At 39.2% G+C, this 19,758-nt stretch overlaps 1 protein-coding gene across 4 annotated transcripts in view; it reads right to left on the minus strand.

Annotated features, from left to right (window-relative positions):
- The window catches only part of MEIS1 (Meis homeobox 1), a 141,520-nt gene that overhangs the window by 33,160 nt on the left and 88,602 nt on the right, over positions 1 to 19,758 (minus strand). The gene's annotated exons all lie outside the window — the stretch shown is intronic.

Consider the following 19,758-nt stretch of genomic DNA (forward strand, 5'->3'; position numbering starts at 1 on the left):
GATTCTTAATCAAATATGAGTTACATGACATTCAAAATCATTTCATTTTTGTAGACTACTAATAAAAACACATGAATGCTATTCCCAGTCATGATGCAGCTAGCTTAGTTCTGTGCCCAATAAATATTTGCGTGAATGAATGTTATTAAAGTTAGAAATGACTAAAATTCCTCAACTGGCATTTGTGAGTGGATGACTTCAGATAAACACAAAACTAGAAGCTGCATTTCAACAATGATTCATCCTTCTCACTCAGTTCAACAAATCCCAAAACAGTAGTGTGCCTAGTCCAGGTTTTGCTCACTTTATTTACCTGGCATTTATATAATGTTTACTGTATGTCAGGCAGTGTTCTCAGTGCTTTAGGTATTTACTCATTTAATCCTTAAAACAAGTCTCTGAGGTAAATACTCTTACCTTTATTTTACAGAGGACACTGAGGTTCAGAATCTAATTTACTTGCAAGTAGAATAGAGCTGAAATTTGACTCTAAGTATTCAATTGCACAGCCTATGCTTTTAATTACTATGTTAATCTGTTTTTCTTTCTTAGCGTCAATTTATAATTTCCCCCAAAGTTTCTCCTATAGTCACTCTACGTTGTTATTGGGTTTATTTGTGGTAAAATTCCCTTCCTACTCTCCTACTCCAATGTAACAAAATTCAAGTTCTATATCTTCATGCCTAGCATAGGATTGAAGAAGGATAAAGAAGACTGTTTTAACATGCAGGCTTTTCCCCAAGAATTTCACTTTAACACATACAACAAAAAAACAGCACACTATACTGGACCACTTTTCTCAAAAGAAAGTTCATGACTGATTTATACAATAAACTCCAATAAAGTAAGGATCCTTTCCAAATATGTACAGCCCATCTCTACAATTTCAGAGAGTATGTCAGCTAAAAGGAGACCTATCACCAGCCTGAAGAACACTTTTCCACTTTAAAAATCAGAGAAAGGATTTTGAAACCATTAAGTAGAAAGACAAGAAAGATGAAATACTACGATGCCATTTTGGAATGAGTCTGTTGACAGCAGTCATTAGTGCCTTTTCAGATGCCCTGTCTAGCATTAAATATGCAGGAAAAATCCTTGTCTAAAGAATAAAGTATCCATAAGTTAGAAGCAAAATGGTACATTTGGTGAGGAGATATTTTTGAGAGAGAGAAAGATAGAGACAGGGAGAATGAGATAGAGAATTCATGCTGCTCCCAATATAACTAAAGACCCCTGGAACCGGTACTCATTCTCTAGTGCTAATTTTCCCACTTAAATTACAGTGATGGTGTAGCCTCATCTCATTAGAGATCATTGTCCCCAGTAGACAGTTGTGTTTATGGGGGACTCTGGCTGCTCCACACCTGCTGATCAGGTTGCTATGTGATCAAGACTGCATACAAACAGCAGACTGGAGCTTGCTGGACTGCAACTGATGAGCCCAGGCTAATTCAGGGGTGATTATGTAGTTTACTGGACCACTAAACCTCTTTAAGCTTGTAATTACTGCCTATTTGAGTAAAGAACATTCAAAAGCAATTCACTGCATCATGCCTGCCACAGCTGGAAGCAGGCTGCCAGCAGTCTGTAGGGACATTAAAATCTACAGGGACGTGGACTGAAGCCCAGCTAGCAGACACTCTCAAGCAGCACCCGCAGCCAAGTATGTGAACATTCCTGCTCACCTCTCCTGACCAAGCTTACCATTAAAGGTCAATGAAAACTATAGAATAGCCATAAAGATGACAAATAATGGAATGGAATGGTACAAACCACATTTTAATGATTTCCCCCTTTGGTAAAGCTAAAATTTAAAAAGTCTTCACAATGCCAGAGAAAGAGTGAGAGAGAATGCACTTTAAATAATACACACTGCTGAGATGTACTGTGTGCTTGCTAAAAGTTCCATCCCAAAGACACCAACTTGAAAACAAAATGCCCACTTTTTATGCATTATAAAAGAACTGGAATGTATAGTCATTTTAGATGTTTTCCACCCACTTAGCTGCTGTTTATAACCTTAGCCGGGAAAATATTGTTTAGCTAGTTGATTGACATTTTCTAAAATCACATGAGTAGATTTTTGCAGTTAATGAATTAAAAGGCCTCTCAGACACCTGAGTGAAATTTATTTTCAAGAGGCAGAGAAGATTTAAGAAAAGAAAAATCAGTATTTATCAATGTTCTCATTTTCTTTTGCTGTCTCCTTAACAACTGCAGTTCTTTTGTATAACAAAAGTGTAAAACATGCTTTGCATTGCTAGGGGTATAATTATTACTTGTCTCTAAGTAACAAAAAAAGACTGGAACTTAATGAAGGGGGATTAAGTTAATTTCTTTTTTAGCTAACAGTTTCCTGTCTCTTAAAATGCAGACCCTGGTGAACATAACGTTCAGGGAGGAAAAATTAAGCTTTTTATTTGACTAAAATCTCCACTTTGGAATATTGATATTAAAATATTAAGATGATGTTTATTCTTTAAAAGTATGTAAATTTGGTATTAAATAAAGCCACAGAAATCCTCTCTGACTACTCCATCCAAAGTCCACAGATCCAGGGGGTTTATGTGTTATCTAGACATCACTCCTATTAATATTCATTAGATGGGTCTGCTTGCATTTTTATAAGCTGTGAGAGAGGCAAAAGAAACAATCAGAATTCTTTAACACACAGGCATTATCAATTCAACATATGCCAAATAGCAGAGCACCCAGATCTGAAGTTAAGATTCAAATGCAATTTACCTTTACTAAGCTAATTTTCATGAAAACTCTTTTCTCTTTATCCATTGCAGTCTAAGCTATTTAATTTTCTCTATTTTGTGTACCACACACTTCAGTTTTTAATTTCAGAGATTGTTCAGCACTATATTTTATCTTGGTTAACAACAAAACTCTTATCTTGCAATCAGACTAAAGGGAATTTCCCCTTAAGAAGAAAAAAAAAAATCTAAAAACTTCAAATTGTTTTAGTAATCAGATTACCTTTATCTTTATGAACCTTCTTAAGCAAACCCTTTCCAACTCCCAAAAGCATTTATTGACATGAATTCACTGTCTGTCTCCAGAGTGGATTATAGACAAGGGAAGAGTCTTAGTCAAAATTTGGGCAGCTCCCCCATATTTGTTTCTCAAAGTGTGCTTTCCTTGTTAAATCCAGCTGGGTTGGGGGTAGGGAGGTGGGGATGCCACAGATGTGGACTTATTTCTGCAGCATTATTACAAATGTTCATGGAATATCTTAGACGACTGGCAGAAGGCTCCAACTGTTACCAGGAAGACTGTGAAATAAAGTCGGCAAAAATAAAGATATTTCATCAAAGTTAACTTGAAGGCTAGCTTGGGCTTTTTTTTTTTTTTTTTTTTTAAGACTTTGAGATGGGTGATCCCTTTTATTTGTATATAGCTTTACATTTTCAAAGAGGTTTTAGGATATTTTGCCAAGTTTGAACCTCACAATTACTGGTGAAATTAGAAGTACCGGTAATGTTGCCCTCATTCTATAGAAGAGAAAACAAAATTCAGAGTGGACACATGGCAAGTTATACAGGGTTATGTGGCTGGGAAGTTGTGGCCCTAAGGCTTCCTACTTCTCAATCTAGTTGTCTTTATACTCTACTGAAGCTCAAAGTTTATCTTGTTAATGATAAAATAAAAAGCGGTGGCTCCATCTGTCAGAAACCCACTGTGAGTTAGTCGACCCAGCCTCTGCTTTCATGTGTAAACGTGCACTGCCCAGGATGAAACAAAGAACTGAACTAAAACAAACTAAAATCAAACAAAACCATCACCTTTTAAATTGGCTGTCACCATTCCTAGCAAACTTAAATATATAATCTTACTGGTAATGCTAAAAAGTCTTCAAGAGTGGCATTTGCCCCTTCTAAAACACGCTTTGGGACAGAAATGTCCCTACCCAGTGAGGATTGAGTTGTTTGTTCCTCTTTGAAACAACTAGAGATAGTTTTGCTTTATTTAGTATCTTTTTCTTTGCCATTCCACTTGTGACTTATGGTTGCTAACTACATATGGAAAGGGCTAGTTTTCCCCCTTCCTAAGTTAGTTCTTAAGAGAACTTAGGTTGTATGGAGAGTCAGCAGCCTGTTTAACCCAGGAGAGTGGTCATGAAATCCATTCATGCTTCAGTGATGTGGTTACACATTTACAAATGGCAAATCTAAAGGAAAACATTTTAAAATAAATTTTTGTTGTTGTTGTTTGGTTTTGTTTTGGGTTTTTTTTTTGGTGACAGAATCTCGCTCTGTCGCCCAGGCTGGAGTGCAGTAGTGTGATCTTGCCTCACTGCAACCTCTGTCTCCCGGGTTCAAGCAATTCTCCTGAGTAGCTGGGACTACAGGCGCATGCTACCACACTCGGCTAATTTTTTTGTATTTTTAGTAGAGATGGAGTTTCACCGTGTTAACCGGGATGGTCTTGCTCTCCTGACCTCATGATCTGCCCGCCTTGGCCTCCCAAAGTGCTGGGATTACAGGCATGAGCCACTGTCCTCAGCCCCAAAAATTGGTTTTATGACGTGCAGTTTGGTGTATCAATTTAGTTATATAACTAAAGTTAAGTCTTTAGAACCCACAGTAACTGTATGACCTTGGCCAAAGCATTTCAGTTCTCCGAGCCTTGCTTCCTCATGGTGGAGGTCAAATGAGACAGCATGCATCAAATTGCTTAGCATAGTGTCTGGCATACATTTAGGGATTAGTAAACAGTAGCTGAATATTAGATGTCTCTTAAGGTTGGGTTAATTTATGTAAAAATATATAAAATACATATAGTTCTCAATTTGCAGGGAAGATCTGACTAGGTAATTCTTGTAAAGTTTTCTTTTACTGTTAAATTTGGTTTTAATGCTTTTTTGTAATTCTCCTTATTTGGACAAACTTGCTTCCAAGATCTGTGAAGGCAGAGCGGCTTCATGGGTGTGCTGCCTGTAAGTAACACAGAGAACCCCACATAGACAGAGCCCATGCTTCGCCTAATGTGCTGCTGTTGCCATCTTGAAATATTTTTTAAGAAGCCCTGCATAATTTATGAGAGGAATTTACACATTCTCCACAAATTATGCAGTGGGCCCCGTTAAAAGGAAAGGAGGCTGTGTTTTCCCTACTAGATGTTTTATACTTAGCTCCAACTCATCTTGAGTTTATCTGAGCTTCCCAGAAGTAAATAAATAATTACTAGGTTCTTACTCAAAGAGTGTTAAAAAAAAAAAAAAGACACTAAAAAAGCAAGATAGAGAGGTGACACTGACAGTGTAGATGTGCTCAGACCTCAGACAGATGAGTAAGGACACTTCAATGACCCTCCAGTGGCCTTCAAGGGGTCACACATTGCTATAAGTGCCTAGATCACCCTCAGGGACTGACTGATGGCACTAAGAAAATATTCTATATTATAAAGTCTATGGGAGAAAAAAGAATCAATAATAATCTGGATCCTTCAAGGTGTGAGGCCCATTCTGGCTCAGTGGACTTAGGAATGTTGAGAGCCTTTGTCTTTTGGTGGTTGGAAGTTAGAAGTGGCAACTCGCCCACCTTCCTTGGCAGGGGACAGGCGCCGCATTTGGCAGAAAAGTGTGCTCTCGAGAAAAGGGAGCAGAGGATCTTTTGGCCTGAGCTCCAGCTAGGATAGATCAAGAGTGAGAACTCACCCTTGCATGCCAACCAAATGCTGCTGTAATTAAAAACAAACCTTTGGAAATAAAGTATTTGGAAATTATTTCAATTCCAGCACAGTCACAATACAAGCTCATCAATAGTTACAATCAATTCATTTGATTGCAGGATTTTGGATTTTAAAAAAAGCTGTCTTCTTTTTTAGCTCTCTTAAACAGACTTCTACTTTTTGTTGAAGGAGAGCCAGGTAAATATATATGTATTAGAAGACTAAAGAGAGAAATATATGTCATGTCATAAAGTTTCAGAAGCCTCCAGCACATTTGGATTCTGTAGTTCACATCCAACCTGCTAAGATGGTAGCACCAATTTTTAAAAATGCAAAATTCCATCATTTTGATGATGCCAAATGATGAACTCGACTATTACATGCATATATTTTGTTTAATGGCTTCATTTATTTTAATAACAAAGGGAAACTAGATTTTACAGATGAAAGCTTTTTTTTTTTATGGCACCAAGGCAACTGGGATTTAAAAAATCTGTGATGTTAACCAATATGTGATAATGGATGCTCTCAGGGGCCCTATTTTATAACATTTTATGCAGTGGAAACCCACACTGAGTAACTACTGCCAGAGTGTTTACCCCTATTTTAAGAAGGCACAATTGGGTTGAGTGTCAGAGGGCCTCATGATTGTTCCATGTTGTTGTTTTTTTTCTCTGAAAGGATACACATTCACTAAAGCGTTGTCCGTGGAAGTACTGCAGCAACAGAATTAACTCACTAAAGATTTATTATAAATGAGGGAGGAAAGTGCTGTTCATGTGATTTCAGGGATAAGAAAATAATTGCATAGACCTCTTTTCCCCTGTTCAAAAATCTGCCTACAGCGTTTAATATTTTGTGGAGAATCAAAAAAATAAATCACAGCAAGTAACTTCAGTCTAATTCTTGTTGGATTTCTTCATTATACTGACTATCTATGGCGAATCAGGAAACCAGAAACTCATCAAAACTAATTCCCATAGGAACAGAAGACATACCATCTCAGAACCTCCCTTTCAGCCACTAAGACTAGTTATAACTAGTTTCAGAAAAAAGAAAGAAATACATGCAAAGGACATCTGGTCCACACAAAATTCTGGTTAGCTGATGCAAACCAAAAGTCTGCAATGATTTTTTTTTTTAAGCTGAGAGCCATAACTACCAAAATCTAGTATACAACAGATGGAACTCGACAGCCACACACAAGATGTCGAGTGATTTTACAAACACTATCTTGGCTCAAGATGGCAGCTTATGATTAATGGCTCAAGCATCCTTGGCCCTGCTGCAGTCAGGCCTGGGGTCTCATCCTGACACACAGGACCTTCGTCCGCAGCCAATCGGCAGATGTAAGCACATAGGTCCTGTCAGGTTGACATATCATTCCTTCAACAATGTCAGCGAGTATTAATGTTCAATTATCTGTCCTAGAAATGAACTTCGCCTTTATGCATTGTGTAACTGTGTGCGTGGTACTCCCAAATACAAGGGCAGAAATGCCCACAATATACCAGCTACCAGAGAGTTGGTTTTCCAACACTGTCCTGACATTGCCTTTCAGTACTAAATAGGAGACCAATTTGTAATTTGTTTTCTAATACACGTTTGAAAGACTACTGAGCTCTTTATTTATTTATTTCCCTACTTAGCTATTTTTCTGTGAGCATGTTTGCTTGTAAGTGGTCCTTCCTATTTAAACAGAGAGACTTCACATGAGTCATCTGTGACTTTACTTGATCACACTGAGCTAACTGTTCTTTGTATATGGCAAAAGAGCTATTTATTATATATAGGGTACCATTTTATTTCATGAAGCCAGGTGTATCTCATTTACCATCAAACCAAAATGACAATACTGGACTCTTCTGGAGCAGTGTCAAGATCAATTCAACTTGTGAAGCTAAAGTAGTCTGTCCAAGCCAGTCTTCTCTCCCCATTGCTAAAAATAAGGCTTCCAGCAGAGGAAGGTTTTCTGGAACATATTTGAGATTGTTCACTTGTTAATGTGTACAGTTGCTCTGATATTTTACAATGTTGTATAGATTTGTCCCAATTAAATTTGAAACTCCCCTTTTCTCTCAAATGATATGGCAAGAAAAAAAAATATCTTAGCAGACAGCTGCATTTGCATGGGTTTTGTTGAACTGACATTCAAAGGTTATCAATAACAAGTTTGCAAACTTCTTATACAACCTGTACTGAAAGATAATGTACAATAATTACACGATAACTTCCTCCAAAACTGTGATAAAAACCTGCAATCTTGAGTTCACTAACCTACATGTGATACTACAAACTTCACTGACTCACATTGGGGCTCAATGAATGTTCCCCAGGGTACTAATTTTTAAGGAATAGAAAATGCAATTATTTTCCTGTGGAAAACCACTAAGAATTCAACATTGCCTTCATTTTAGCATGTGAAATGCAGATTGATTATGAAATATGCCTGTTACAAGCCTAGCCAGTTCTTGGTCACAGTGTGGTATCTAGTGAAACTTCTATATGTATCCTCAACTACACTGTGAAAGTCTTTTTATCTTTTCTTTTTTTCTTTCTTTCTTTCTTTTTTTCTTTTTTTTTCTCTGCCTACTGTGTTCTCAAGAGCAATTTTTCCAAATGACCTCCACTCTCCTTCAGCTCCTAATCCTACTTCTTGGACATGTATCAGTTAACTTTGCCTCCAGCCTGCTAAAAGATCCAGGAGGAGAATAGCACCCTTTTTCATTTCTAAATCTCTCTGCCTTCTTCTTCTTATTGCTACATTCCTACTCTGAGATGTCATCCCATCACCCTCCCCTCCACTGCCAGCTTACCCTTGATTCTTGCTCCATTAATCAGTCCCTCTCTACTTTGATCTTCAAAGGTCTCTATTGCCTAAGTAAGTAAGTAGGCTGTGCATTAACAAGTTGCATGGAACATAGTAGCAATTCCAAGAAGGGTAGCTGAGTTCAATTCTATGCGTAAACATATTCAAATCTCCTTTCTCCTAAATATTAAAAAATAAAAGAAAAAGCATGCCTTGTTACCACTTCCTGAAGCTTCTGTCTAAACCATATCCTTTAGTATATTTCAAGTGATGCAAAAGGATCTACCTTTGCTGCCTCCACTGCAGTATCATCATATGCTTCATAATACAACTTCTTCTCTTCCAAATGCCTCAAACAGCTTAAAAAATTAGTAGGTGTGGTGGCACGTGCCTATAATCCCAGGTACTCAGGAGGCTGAGTCAGGAGAATCACTTGAACCTGGGAGGTGGAGGCTGTAGTGAGTCAATATGGCACTGCTGCACTCTAGCTTGGGCAACAGAATGAGACCCTGTTTCTAGAAGAAATAATAATTATAAATAGATAAACAATAAATGACACAAGTCATTTATTGATGATATCCTAACCCCTATATCAGGATTTTTTCCAGCCTTTCTAATTCAGAAAGCTCCCAGAGTTTGGTCACTTCTGTTTTGCAACTGCACTCATTGCTTTGGTCAATAAATAATATCAAGCATCTATAGTACTGCTCTGAAGGTGTAGAGAGGAAAGATAAAATCCTGACCTCTAGATAGAAAGGCAGAGAATAAACCAACAGTCACTATGATAAGCGCTCCCTATCAGAGTCTCATCAAGGTGCCATGGACCTAGACAGCGTCCACTTTCCCTCTCCTGGGGAGAACAACAAATGGCTTCCCCAAGCAGTTACAGTTGCAATAACATGTGAAGGATGTGGAGGAAGGTGTCAAGTGGAGAAGGGGTCGTGGAAGTGATGTATCCTAGATGAGGGAATAGAATGTAAGGTGCATGGAGGACAGGACCATACAGCACTAATGGGGGAGCTGTAAGCCTTCAGCTTGGCTGCAGCATGGCATGCATGCGGAGCCTGTATGGAAATGGCGAGAGAGGGGCCAGGACACTCAGGGAACCAGTGTCAGACCTGGAAGGCTCCTTGAATGGCACTCCAAGGATGTTTGTCTTATATCCTAAGAGTAGTAGGGAGATATCGAAGGATTTTAAGTAGAAGGAGACTTGGCCAAGTTTTGTTTTAGAAAAACTGTGGCAAAATAAGGGATGGTTTGTAAGGGATCAATGTTGGAGGCAGGAAGGCTGGGGAAGGAACTGAGAAAGCTAGAAACATAGAGGCCTGACCTGTGGCAGAGGCAATGAAGCTAGGTGGGAAGAAGAATGGAGAAGTGTTTAGGAGGGAGAATTGGTGGGACTCAGGGATGAGCAACTGCCTGTGAAGGGGGAAGGAGAGGGGACCTTCCAGAGACTCCTGGATTTCAACTGGGTTGGAGCTTCTGGGTCTATGGTGATGTCATGAACTGAGATGATGATGATGACAGCAAGGGGAGCCAGTTTGCGGGCCATGATGGATTTAGTCCTGGGAATGGATTCTCTGACATTTTTACCATTGTACCTTCCTTGCTTTTATTAGAATAATAAAACACTGGATCTGGAAGCGGACCCAGAAATCAATTCATGCCACCTAAGTATGTGACAGAGACCTTTCTACCTGTTCTGCTCTCTCTCTAGGTTTGCCTCCACACAGCCTTCAGAAATAGTCATCCCCCAAATTCTGTCTTGGGCCTCCTCCTTTTTTCTCTTGGCACTCTCTGGATCATGACTCTATATACATCTCTAGTGTCTGTGGAGGTAACTGAATGAATGCTTCTATTTATGAGGTACCAGATTTACCTCTAAAACACCTTCTACTCATCCATTTCTTTGTACTCCCACAGCACAGCCTTCTTACCTAAATTGTTATAGTTGTCTCCTCACTGTTCTGTTCACTCCAGTTTTCTGTAAACTGCACCAAAGATTAGATCCATGCCCTTTGCAAACATCAGAGAATGTTCCAGATGTATATGTTTCCTTGTACATAGTAGGCCCTCAAAAAGCATTTGACGTACTTGGAAAATACTTTAATGATCCCATTTATATTGCAATTCGAAGATAAAATAGATATGGCCTGAAGTTTTGCCATGATTTATGGTGGGTAAAATAACAAGCATGTTTAAAAGTTGCTTTTTCCTGCAGTGTGGTAAGATTAAATCGCCATATCATAGAAACTATTCTAACCATCTCTTCTCAAACCAAAAAGCATAAGGTATTCATAGATAAAGGCCCTAATGCCAGCATGAACCGTCTCCCCCAACACACACACACACATACACACACACACACACACACACACACTTGCTTTTACTGCAGTACAGGTATCAGAGCCACAGAGATCTCTAGGGACAGCAAAGGAGCTACACAGGGGCCCCAGTCTGGCTGACCACAGAGCAGTTGTGATTGCTCTGGAATAGCTCTGTCAAAGGTATGGCTCTGATGAGGGTATGTGGACTTCTACCTCAGTTCTCATCAGTTCTAGTCAACTGTGTATGCAAGACAATTTCAAGAACAATAACAAGTCATAATTTTAAATGTCAGGGTATGGAAGTGGTAAGCTCCAGGAAGTTGAAATTTATGGCCCTGAGTTTTGTTTCCAGTCCCAACTTCATTGTACACTAAGAACGCTGTTAGACCTTTAACCTTTTCTGTCCCAGTTCCTTCATCTGTGAAATGGGGATACAATTATTAATTGTGAGATCACATGCAAGTTAACTATTAAATAACAATAATCTTTTAAAATAGGATACTTGCTTGCTTCTGACTTTTAGAAATTCAGACATAGCTATTTCATGAATGCATGTAATATTTGGCCTTTTTTCCCTAGCAAATTCACCCCACAGTTTTTTCGGTCTCTCTTGAACAAAGTGATGAATATTGCTGAGTGCTCGTGGTTTCTGGTCCAGCATGAACATCTTCAGGAAGTAAGTCCTGAGCACCTGTCATTTTGGTAATTGATGATGTTTTCACTTCAAGGTGTGGGCCTGGGACTCACAGGGCTCAACGGGAGAAGTGAATGAATTGACTTGACAATATCTCTTGCCCAACACTTCTGATACTGACATATGCACTTCAATCTTATTAAGAGCGGGTACCTATATATATGTATAAATATGTATATATATGTTTGACAATGGTTAAGCGATGCCTTTATTTTTATTTTGTTTAGCAAATTAAAATGCTTGGTTTGTCATTATTATAATTCTTTGTGAAAATTTGGTCTTCAGTAAATTTACCATAAATTATAAATGCCTGCACCCAAACAAAGAGTAGTCTACAATGGCATCAGATGTCTGTCTCTCTTTGCTTCCTAATTCTGATTTCTAGCTCCCATGGCTTCCAGAAGAGAAAGCATGCAGGGGCACACACATACTGTATTTCAAATGGAGATTTTATGTAAGCTTATTTTTATAGTGATTCCAAGAGTCGCTGCTCTGCTTTTTATCTATGCAAACTGGAAATAAAGTAGGCACCCTGCCAGCTCCCTGACAGCAGGCCAGGCCCGGCCTGCCATGGGTGACTCGTACAATGACATCTAAGGGGTCCAGAAAAGAACCCTGACTAATGGCTTTTGGATTCCTTATGACCTTTGATCCTCAATGACTTAGACCAAAATAAATGACCTAATTTCAAGAAACTACATCCAGCATGTGAACTCTAACGAGTGAGAGAATTTACCTGCTAAGCAATGATTAATAGGTATGCATAATTCCTTAGATCTTAGCCACACTGGAGGAAATATACTTTTCAGATACTCACTTTTGAAAGCAAATTCACCTTCCTTCCAGGATGCTGCGAAATTGGAGAGTGACAGTGCCCATGGAAGATAAAGTACACAGGGCAGTGGGAATACAAAAGGATTTCCTGGAGCAGACATAAAGTTGGCAAGACACGTAAGGCGCAAACGCAGTTCTCCCTCAAACACATGTTGTTTCTGCAATTAGTGATTCTGTTACTTTCTTACTGACAAAGGCTACCTGATCTGCAGAGCCTCTGCAGAAGTCTGGGAGCTAGCACACCACACACACTGCCCTCACTCCATGATAACTTCCGTTGCTGCAGATTGTCACCAGAGCCCTGAAGCTATGAAGATGTTTCCTTGTGGTGGAGGTGAACCACAACATTCTGTATCATGGGACCTTCAGAGCTACCTCTCCACCCACCCTGAACACACAAGTGCACAGTCAACGAGCCCAGAAGAAACAGTCGCTCTTTCTGTAGAGCCCTGGGTTTATCAGAAACTTTCATACTACTTGAGGGATCCAATGAAAGTGCTTTGAATTCAAAAGGAAGTTCTTATATGCTGAAAAAACATAGAAAGTCAGCAGAGAAAAAAAATAAAACAATTTGTCAAACTAATATGATAAAAACAATGGGGTAAGTTTCAAAGGCAGGAGGCAAAATCAAAGTATAAAAATCAAAGATGGAGAAAAACAATCCTTTTTCCATTTAAAATCTGACATCTTGCGTGTGTAACCTTTCTATGCAAGGTGCGGTCTGTGGACCAGCAGCATCAGCAGCACTGGGAGGTTGCTAGAAATGTGGAATCTCAGGCCCCAACCCTCTGAATCAGAATCTACATTTTAAAAAAGATCCACAGATAATTTAAATGCATGTTGTAGCTTAAGGAGTCCTGTTTTTGTCTGTTTCTTTGTTGTTGTTTTTGTTTTTGAGACAAGGTCTCACTTGTTACCCAGGATGGAGTGCAGTGGAGTGATCCTGGCTCACTGCGACCTCCACCTCCTTGGCTCAAGTGATTCTCCTGCCTCAGCTTTCCGAGTAGCTGTTACAAGTATGCACCACCATTCCCAGCTAATATTTGTATTTTTGTAGAGACAGGGTTTCATCATGTTGCCCAGGCTGGTCTTGAATTCCTGGGCTCAAGTAATCTACCTGCCCCGGCCTTCCAAAGTGCTGGGATTACAGGCATGAACCACTGCGCCCAGCCAAGGCTCACTGTTTTTAAAGAAGGAAAAGAATTTTCAGTTCTGTAGTGATTTTCATTTTCTGGTTTTTTAGATGATAGACTTACATTTTTTAAAGTTACTCGTTATACCTCAGTTAAAACTCCAAATGTGTTTATTGTTAAATCTCATGATATAAATTCAGAGAAATGTTGTAAATATTTATATGAAATATTTGTGTAAAATATTTGTGTGAAAATAAAAAAAGATTAAAGACTTCTATTTAGAATCTAAAAAATCATTCTACTTCTTCTTTTTTTCTTTCTTTCTTTTTTTTGAGAAGGAATTTTGTTCTTGTTGCCCAGTCTGGAGTGCAATGGCACAATCTTGGCTATCCACAACCTCCACCTCCCAGGTTCAAGCAATTTTCCTGCCTCAGTCTCCCGAATAGGTAGGATTATAGGCATACACCACCACCCCCAGCTAATTTTGTACTTTTAACAGAGACGGGGTTTCTCCATGTTTGTCAGGCTGGTCTTGAACTCCCAATCTCAGGTCATCTGCCCACTTTGGCCTCCCAAAGTGCTGGGATTACAGGCATGAACCACCAAACCCGGCCTCTACTTCTTTTTATAATACCAATCTAGCAATGTTTCTAATATGACTTATCACAATATCACCTTTATTTTTAAATTTTTATTTATTTATTCATTCATTTTGAGACAGGGTCCTGCTCTGTTGCCCAGGCTGGAGTGCAGTGGCGCAATCTTGGCTCACTGCAGTCTTGATCATCTGGGCTCAAGTGATCCGCCAACCTTCTCCCAAGTAGTTGGGACTACAGGTGTTAGTTACCACACCTGGCCAATTTTTTAACTTTTTGTAGAGGTGGGGTTTCACCATGTTGCCCAGCCTTGTCTTGAATCTCTGGGCTCAAGAGATCTTCATGCCCTTAGCCTCCCGAAGTGCTGAGACTACAGGCGACAGCCACCACACCTGGCCACGTTATCACCTTTACATACTGATTTTCAGAACCCAGAGTCAGGCTGGACCATGACTGCTTTGTCATGAGCAAGGAAGATAGTTGAGCAATTATTGTCTAAGTTCAGTCAGCACAAGAAGGTAAACAGGACACTTCAAGGTAGCAAAACTCTTTTTCTCTCCAACAAAAGGCACCTTCTCTTCCAATGACCAGATAATAACTTCAACCCTTCATTTTATTTCAATCATAAAAGCATGTCTCTGACATGCAAGTACATTTGACCTCGCTTCTCTCCTTGCCTTCCTATCTCTGGTAGTCAACAAACCAACATTTTGACTGTATTTAAATTATTTGTCTTGAAGTTAGTAATTAATTTTTAGAAATGGGAACAAGGGGTGGAAAAACTAACATTCTGAGGGGCTACCAAATAAGGCCTGCCTTCTCATTCTCAGAGACTAACACCTACCACTTAAGACATCAGAGTAGCTCTACAATTCCACAAGCTATGACAATTCGACCTAAGTGACATGTTACCCATGTTAGTTCAAACGTAAAATACAGCATTTGTAGTCCTGGAGATTAACTGAATTACAGTGCCACATTTGAATGCTATTTTACAGATTTTTTCCAAAGGCTCTGAGCATCTACTCCTTAATTAAATTTAATTTGGTTTCCATATAGAGTGCTATTGAGCATATTCACTTCGCCATACACATCAGCTCAAAATACATCATCTTCACCTTCCAACTACAGTGTTATGAAGATGTTTCCTTGTGGGATCATTCAAAACTGATTTATGGTGCTATTGCAACAACTAAGCAACTAATCTTCCAGTATAAATGTAACACATAAGAACAACCTAACTGAAACATATAAATTCCACGTACACTTAAAAATATTATTGTCAGTAATTTAATATAGGAGAATGTTTCTGAGCCTACAACCTTGCATGCAGAAGCCGTTTTTCAAGCATTAATACTTAAATGGGTCATAGATACCACATCTGTCATTCTGTCCTGAAGTCTATGAGGCAAAACCAAGACTATGCTGGCCTATTGATTTTTCTAGCATTTGCTTTAATTTACCTAACCATTGAGAAATCCATCAGTACATAAAGGGCAACTGTCCATTACTGCCTCATTTGCAGACATTCCTTCCCTTCGTTTTTGGTAAATATTTCCCTTAAATTGCTATGTGTTTACAGTGTAAAAACGAATTAGGAAAGTGCTCACACCTGTTTCTGTTCAGTAACTGCTGCACTGAGGTATACGTAACGTGCTTAAAGATAGAATAAATATCTAGACATTATTACATCTGTGTGCAAAGGGTGGTAAATTAGATCCTAATTACATTAACAGGGATTCTGCCTCCCAGCTTAAATTTTACATGAGCACTCTGCAAAAATCCAAAAGCTCTGCTGTGGTTTCTTTATGAGCTGGTGATTACAGCTACTTCCTATGCGGTCACTAAATATTCTGTTTACAAATAAATGAAGAAGCTTTGAGCCGACTTGCCAGAGTAATAATCTATTTTTTTCTCCCCCTCCCTCTTCCTAACAAACCCTCACCACATATGCATGGCAACAGTCAGGAGCCCTGGCTTCATCTAATTACTCCGTCACATAATTTCACAAATTGCCTTGTCACTGGGGAGCCAAGTGCAAAACATGCTCACAGTGGGATTTCAGGCAGCAGCTTTCATTTACTACTCATTCCTTGTTCAATTAAACACGAAAACACCAGTTGTGCGAAAGAAGTAAAAAAAAAAAAATGCCTGCCAATGAGCCAGACACGTATATCTCCTATCTACCGTTTCATCAAATACATTGTCGGCAACAGGCATCTCTAACAGGAGGATCCCCTCGCCTGGCCCACTCTTGTCTCAATGGAGCTGCCATGATAGAACCATAATCAAAAGGCTAAGAGCAAATGGCTTCTCTAAAAAGTAAACTTCCTCATCTATCAATAGGAAACATGAGCACGTAGGAACAGATTTGGTATTCTCAAGCCCATCCATGCTTTACCCTTTCTGCTCTAGGAAATGCCTGCCATGATCCTCACATAAGAACCTGTATTTGCATTAGATGAATGATGCTAAGCCCTTTGAAGGTATAAACAGCATGCCATATTTCTATTCTGGCTAGAAAGAAGAAACCAGATTCCACTAATCTTTAAAAGTTCTCCAACAGAAAGATCATCAATCAAGTTTGTACAGTATTAGGCATTTTCCTTTTAAGTATTAATGCCTTGCATGTTTCTGAAACACATCAAGATAAATGCTCACCCATCGCATTACGGATGTGGGTGGAAGAAAAATATTGTACGATGGGTGACATTACTAGAGGGAGTGAACCTGAGGTTACACTCCTGGAAGCTGACATTTTTATATCAACAACTAAACACAGCCACTGATAATTAAAGGTACTGCTTTGCAGCTCAGGAGCCAGCGGGGTCAGGTACCGTTTTACATCACAAGCCAGTCCTTTCTACATGTAGATTTGCCAGCATTATCTGCACAGGGAGAAGGAGACATTAGCAGCAGCTGTCTCTCTGCTTTTACACTGAAAATTCTATTCATACAGACAGGTGGAGTAATTTAAAAGCCAATGTGGTACAATTTCGATGTGACTAATGTCACTGCCTGCTAAAATGCCATCATTACCACTGTTTATGGAAACATTACTAAAATTACATTTTATTCATAAGAATTTTAGGATTCTGGTTATTACTAGCTTTAAAATGATCAGACCTCAGTGTCATACCCCAGAGTGGCAGCTTAATTCTCCTGGGTTTAGCAGCCTTCTTTGCTGAGAAACGACAGTTGGATCGTAGTTTTAAGAGTAATCGGGGCTGCATAAGCAGTTTCCTGTATCTCTATAAAGCAAATTAAAGACACAGCTCTTTGGCGGCCTGGCCACGTGACAGGCAAAAAAATCTTCAAGGAGCTAAATTCTGTGTTAGAAGGTTTAGTTAGGATTTGCATGAGGAAAGATTCTTTGCCCCCAAAGCACTATCAGACATTGTTAGTAATAGACATGGGTAGAGATTTACATATTTCTGTAAGGAAGGAGGAGCAGTTAAACAATGTTTAAAATCTGAAATTCCAAAAATGCACAAATTATTATGATTGCCACAAAATATCAACAGCTGTAGCTTTCTTTGCCCTTTCTATGGGCAGATATTTGTAGAAAAAGATTCCAGAAATGGAAGGACCATTCTTGAACCTTAGTCAATCTGATGGTTATTGGTTATTAATAACCATCAGATTACATTATGAAATTTTATGCCAAGCCCTCTAGCTCATATTTTTATTGTTCAAAAATACTAATTAGCTAACTTGTGGAACGAGATTATAATTATACCTTCGAACGTCCACAATTCAATTTGATTTGCTGTGTGTTTGAGAGGCAGCGTGGTGGAAAGCACATGGAAATTCAAGTCAGGAGATCCTGGTTCAAGCTCAGCCAGTTCCTCGCTTTTGATCTTGAGAAAAATCATTAACTGGCCGGGTGCGGTGGCCCATGCCTGTAGTTCCAAGCACTTTGGGAGGCCGAGGTGGGCGAATCATGAGATCAATAGATCGAGACAATCCCGGCCAACTTAGTGAAACCCCGTCTGTAATAAAAATACAAATAGCTGGGCGTGGTGGCATGCACTTGTAGTCCCAGCTACTCAGGAGGCTGAGGCAGGAGAATTGCTTGAACCTGGGTTGTTGCAGTGAGCCAAGATGGCACCACTGCATTCCAGCCTGGCAACAGAGCGAGACTCCGTCTCAAAAAACAAAAAAAGAGGAAAGTACAAAAAGAAAAATCACTAACTTCTCTAAACTTCATTTTTGTCATCCTGCTCACCTCACAGGATTGTCTTATGAATCCAGTGTATAGGAAAATATTAAACAATAAAGCACCACATACTTACATATTAAATTTTCATTTAGCATTATGATCAGTTTTTTTCTTTCAGCTGTTAAAAGGATGGAATAATCCAATGTCAAAATAGTCAAGCAATTAATACCTGAATTTTTAAAAATATAATAAAAGTCACATTTTGCAGACAGAAATTATTTTATTTTTCTCAAAGAATTCATTTTTGTGAAGTTCCTCCCTCTTGAAGTTAGCAACTTGCTTTTCTTTAAATAATAGATAAGATTTTTTCTAAACTTCTATAAACTGCAACAGAAATAACCTTGATCTTTCATAGGATGAGTGTTCATGTTAACAAACTGTACCTGCTGGTCTCTGGACATCCCAAAAACTTCCCAGAGTACCAAATCTTCAGGGAAATCTGTGCCATGGGGCAAATGAAAGCACTTGGGTGCTGCAGGGATGCTAGCAACAAAGGTAGTTGTGGAAACAGATAAAAACTGACCATAGATTATTAAGAATTGAAATGCACAGACAGCTACAAGGTCAAGTTTATATATATCACTCTATTTTTTTGAAGAGATCATGCCAACAGGACATTCAAATTCACCAAGAACTCTATTTCAGAATATTTCTAAAAACATAAAATCATGTCTGGCCAGGCATGGTGGCTCATACCTGTAATCCCAGCACTTTGAGAGGCCGAGGCAGGCAGATCATGAGGTCAGGAGTTCAAGATCAGCCTGACCAACATGGTGAAACCCAGTCTCTACTAAAAATACAAAAATTAGCCGGGCGTGGTGGTGCACACCTGTAATCCCAGCTACTCAGGAGGCTGAGGCAGGAGAATCACTTGAGCCCGGGAGGCAGAGGTTGCAGTGAGCCTAGATCACACCACTGCACTCCAGCCTGGGAGACAGAGCAATACTCTTGTCTCAAAAAAAAAAAAAAAAAAAAAAAAGTCATTTCTATCTCAACTAATTTAGGATGTTGGCCTTCATAACATCAAGTTATTTAAGGTCTACCTTTTCTTTAGACAGAGGAATGCATTTCGTCTTGGGACCCATGCTCACTGAGCTATAATTTGCTAAGTGAAGACATTTTGCAATGGCAAGAAAAAACAAGTCCTTAAAATGTTAGAAGCTTGTGTAGTATAACCCTTCCAGCTACTCTTTTGCTCCTGGAGGTTCTCCACTGGCCCACCAAGAAAGAGATGCCTTATCTGAGTTCTTGAGCGCACTCTCCAGCTCTTGACACACTGAAGTGAGTATCAAGTCCGCAGCTGCTAGCCAAGCTTACCACACTCCAGACTCTGCACAAGGAAGGACGAGCCATACTGAAATGAAAGCACTTGCACATCAGGAGCAATTATTTTGATGTGCATCTACATAATCCCTATCATTACTGCCTGGAGCATCAATCAAATATTTTTTTGCTATCACATGG

Source organism: Callithrix jacchus, chromosome 14, assembly GCF_049354715.1.
Source record: "Callithrix jacchus isolate 240 chromosome 14, calJac240_pri, whole genome shotgun sequence".
Taxonomy (NCBI): Eukaryota; Metazoa; Chordata; class Mammalia; order Primates; family Cebidae; genus Callithrix; species Callithrix jacchus.